Source organism: Leguminivora glycinivorella, chromosome 1, assembly GCF_023078275.1.
Source record: "Leguminivora glycinivorella isolate SPB_JAAS2020 chromosome 1, LegGlyc_1.1, whole genome shotgun sequence".
Classification (NCBI taxonomy): domain Eukaryota; kingdom Metazoa; phylum Arthropoda; class Insecta; order Lepidoptera; family Tortricidae; genus Leguminivora; species Leguminivora glycinivorella.
This window is the reverse complement of record NC_062971.1, coordinates 24,513,010-24,517,995: the sequence shown is the minus strand read 5'-3', so window position 1 is coordinate 24,517,995 and position 4,986 is coordinate 24,513,010. Positions and strand designations below refer to the sequence as shown.

The following is a 4,986-nucleotide window of genomic DNA, read 5'->3' as shown; positions in this document are numbered from 1 at the left end:
ATGTTGAGATATTTTTGAGCACTGTGGCCGCGGTCCTGGGTTCGAATCCTGGTAAGGGCATTTATTTATGTGATGAACACAGATATTTGTTCCTGAGTCATGGATGTTTTCTATGCAATAAGTATTAAGTAGTAAATCATAATTATGTATCGTCTAAGTACCCAAAACACAAGCCTTCTTGATCGAGCTCACAGTGGGACTCAGTCAAGTGTATGGACGTTCTATACTATTGTTTATTAATGGCGACTGTAGGTACATAAATTAACTGGTTCAAGGGATCATGGAAAGCTTTCATAAAAAAAACAGCCATATAGTTATGTACAGATATGATTTTTATTTAATCACCCTTAAATAATATAAGTTACAAATCTTTTGCCGCTTTAAAAAATAATTTATTGTCTGATCAGTTTTAGCCTCGTGTTTCATCCATTTCTCCCTGTCTTTAAGGCCCAGACGTGCAAAACCTATAATGAAAAAAGTAAATGAAATTACTTAGAAAATAAATAATAAATCATATTTTACCTTTTTTCATCCATTAACTTAAGTAAGTTCTTTATATGACTACGCGCCATGCTGCGGAATTGTCATTTTTGGTCAGGCTTTATATTATATTCCGCACATCGCCTTTTACTATCCAAGTATCCACACAATGCACACAACGTCACATCTCTCAATTTTTAGTCTTTGACAAGAGACGCAAAATGGCGTCCACTAAACAATTTGCTCAAATTAAAATTTAAAATGATTATACAATGACTTACCTATAGAAAGTTACTCCTTTTCACTTCGACGTATTGCTTGAATTGTTAGTGCAATATCGCATCACACACGAGGGCATATTTAAATTATTTAACCAGTTTTTATCCTGTTTCGTTTTAAAACATATTACGACCGCCGCGCTTCAGTACTCGTAAGCGACTGAGTGACGTGCGGCCGGCCGGCCGCAGTTGAACGGAACACGGCAGTGATGGGCGATGTCTTCTCTATACGTAGTAGTAATAGCTCAATGGATGCAGGCTGCATTGGCTAGAGCCCTGAGTTTCAGACTTTCGCTTGATTAGACAAAAACGGGCCAAGTGCGAGTCGGACTCGCCCGCCTAAGGTCACGCTGGTCACGCACAATTTTAACTTTTTTTCTACTCGCCAATTGTAATCGGTGTATGAATATTTCATAGACTATACCTACTAAAATTTCACATTTTTTCAACGTTAGATAGTCTATTTCACTTCTAACACAAATGAAAATTAATTTCGAAACTTTGAAGACCATTGAAATTAACTGTTAAAATTATTTAATAACGAGTGGATAATTTTTAAGAAAAAAAAACCGCCTCTTTTGGGGTTCTGGTAAAAGGTACTTGCGAATGTTGGATTATACATATAGAAATGTGTAGGTATTTTTTAAAACTGCTTTTAACGTAAATCTTTGATTATTTGATGGAAACACAAATGAATACGTATACCGTTAAGGTTTGAAGAGTTTCCTCAATTCCTCATGAATCCGATATCCGATTATAAGAAATCGAGCTTGACAAAATTTGAAAACTCATTATGTAAGCATAACAAAGAGAACAAATCTCCTAACAAATAAATGTGACTGTTCTAAACTTAAATCCAAGCTGTAGGTAATTATAAAAATACCAAAGTCACTATAAGTGTGCCGTTCAGGAGGAGATCCATTCTGATCATCATCAGAAGTTTCACTGCACCAAATGTCACTATTCTGAACGTAAATTCAAGCTGTTCTTATAAAAATACCAAAGTCACTATAAGTGTGCCGTTCAGAGTTGAGGAGTTCCATTCTAATCTTCATCAGCAGTTCCACTGCACCAAATGTCACTGTTCCGGACGTAAGTGCATGATGTTCTTATAAAAATACCAAAGTCACTATAAGTGTGCCGTTCAGATTTGAGGAGTTACGTTCTGATCTTCATCAGGAGTTCCACTGCACCAAATGTCACTGTTCTGGACGTAAGTGCATGCTGTTCTTATAAAAATACCAAAGTCACTATAAGTGTGCCGTTCAGATTTTAGGAGTTCCGTTCTGACCATCATCAGCAGTTCCACTGCACCAAATGTCACTGTTCCGGACGTAAATGCATGCTGTTCCTTTAAAAATACAAAAATCACTATATGTATGTCTTTCAGATTTGAGGAGTTCCCTCGATTTCTCCATGATCCCATGATCAGAACCGGGTTCTGATAAAAATGGGACCAATCTGTATGCATATACATTCAATCAAAAAAAAAATCAAAAACGGTCCACCAACGGCGGAGATATCGTGGAACAAACATAAAAAAAAATACAGACGAATTGAGAACCACTTTCCTTGAGATTTAAGGGCGGCGGTTAAAAAAAGTGTTGTATTCAATAAATAAATAAAAATAAATAAATAAATATTATAGGACTTTCTTACACAGATTGATTGAGGCCACGGTAAGCTCAAGAAGGCTTGTGTTGTGGGTACTCAGACAACGATATAATATAATATATAAATAGGTACTTATATGCATAGAAAACATCCATGACTCAGGAACAAATATCTGTGCTCTTCACACAAATAAATGACCTTACCGGGATTCGAACCCGGGACCGCGGCGTAGCAGGCAGGGTCACTACCGACTGCGCCAGACCGGTCGTCACTGCAGTGTGACATCAATGATATGATCAAGATTTTCAATCTCTTACCTCAGGTCACTCAGCAAGCAAAGGCAGAAATGCCTTCAAACATGGTACAGTCAACCAAGAAAGTGGTTTACCACTTTTCGACTCTATTTTAAACACATAAGGTCGAAAAGTAGTAAACCACTTTTTTGGTTGACTGTACTTGATTCAAAACTTTATTATTACACGGATGTATAATGTTTTTTTTTTGTACTCGTCGACTTTAATCTGTCAATTAGGACGCCACAGACTAAACAATAAGTGCTGACTTTTCAGTGTTGGATAGTCTTTGACACTAAGTCAACTATAATATTTCATTACAATTCACTTTCGTTTTTTTTTTTAATAGCCCGTTTACCTATGTGTCCCACTGCTGGGCAAAGGCCTCTCCCCGTGATTTCCACAGCTCCCGTTGGTGTGCTATTTCTGGCCAATTAGTCACGAAGGTGTCAAAGTCGTCCCGCCATCTCCGTCTGGGCCTTCCACGTCCGCGCTTAATTTGAGGCATCCACTTAGTGGCTATGCTGGCCCGGGTGCATGCGGCAAACGTGGCCTGCCCAGTCCCTCTTTAGTCTGGCGGTCTTCTCCCCCACATCAGCTATTCGTGTTTTGGAGCGCAGTGTAGTGTTTCGTATTTCCTTACCTAATAATTACATAGATGCAGTGTAAACTCAAAATTTTGATTTTTTCCAGCTTCAAGAGACTGTTAGACTCCAGTATAGGTATGGTTTTAATTATTTAACTCGATGCTTCCACTCGTTCCCGAGATCAAAGACAAGCAGACAGATGGACAGACAACGAAGTGATCTTTCGAATTACCTAACCACAAAATTTAAATTTTGTAAAAAAAACCCGTACATCGACATAGTGGACCGATTTCCATCAAATACTCGCGACTAATTCAGCTTTCACAAAAAAAAATCGGTTCATCCATTCGGGAGCTACGATGCCACATACAGACAGACAGACACGTCAAACTTACTATTACACCCTGTCGTTTTTGCGTTGGGGGTTAAAAATTCATGTGTCAAAAGGGTTTCAATTTTTCCTTTTGACGTATGGAACTCCAGTTTCTTTTGGTAACAATATGCACCGAAAGCTTAGGTCCGCGCAACGAACCGCATCAGAATGCAATCAAAGTTATTATTAGCATGTGATGTTGATTTGTTGCTTTTTTACTGTTTTACCTTAATATACATATTAGGTATACCGACTATCGTATTTTAGCTACGGCAATCGTACCTACTTCATTAATCCGAAACTCTCAGCACGCCGTCGAACGCCGCAGCACGGCGTGGTACCAGAACGTTGAGAATGAAATTGACATTTCAATAGCAAAAAAGAAAAGCGGGAGACGCACGCGCAACGCGAGTGATTTAGCAGCCTCCTGGAGGGACGTGGGAGCGGGAGGGGCGAGACGAGTTCCCATGGGAAAGCGTCTGCAAATATTGACACTACAGAAACATGTTTATATGCACTTAATGCATCGCTCACCTTTTTACATTTATTTGTTTTGAGCGTCCGAGGCAGACCGAACGTCGGCCTCTTGTTTAAGTTGTTTTTGTAGTAATTCTGTTTAACAGGTAGAGTCTAATGGCGGTTATGAAATTATAATGCCGAGATTATAACGGACGTTCAACTAGTGTGATGTATAAATTAAAATGGATATAGCTGCCTATTTCTAAATCGTACAATTTATATTCCTCGATTATATATAAAGTAGGTACATAAAAAAGTTTTTAATAAGTTTAGAACTTCAACGTATCTATACCTATTAAGACGATAGAATTTTCAGGTTTGTATGAGATTTCCATAATATCAAACCTAATGCGGTTTAAAAAGCTGAAAATTTGCACAAAGGCTTCATAGACTAAGCGTCACTGATTGATAACTATTAGGTTTGCTAATTCCAGAAAAGTGTTTTTTCGCTCCACCCTATTAATATTTATCGAAAAAAAATGTCCATTACGAACAACTCAGTTAAAAGATATTGCGATAAAATCGAAGTTCCGCTGTCGACAGTTTCCTCCTTCAAAACTTAATCAATCGGAATGAAGTTGGAGAATCTGAATAACAATGAAATAGTCTGTGTTGGACCGTTTAGTTTTTTTGGCCAATTGTTACCAATCTTGACTATCACACCTTTTTTTGCGCCATAATGAAAAAGGCCGTTTTGGAAATTTTTCGTTGGCTCTAGCGTCTTTAAAAATAAAAATTTTAAAAATCAAAACGGTCCGACAGATAAAAATAACAATAATCTGTGTTGAAAAAATCATTGCTCTATGTTCAAAAACCAGGAAGGAAATAGTCGAGAGCGTAGT

General features: G+C 37.8%; 1 long non-coding RNA gene across 1 annotated transcript; it reads right to left on the bottom strand.

Annotated features, from left to right (window-relative positions):
- Positions 1-311: 311 nt before the first annotated feature.
- LOC125226146 lies at positions 312-988 on the bottom strand. Its single transcript, XR_007177052.1, has 2 exons — positions 762-988; positions 312-464 (listed from the first exon to the last, which is right to left on the bottom strand). It is a non-coding gene; the product is annotated as an uncharacterized LOC125226146 (long non-coding RNA).
- Positions 989-4,986: the final 3,998 nt, after the last annotated feature.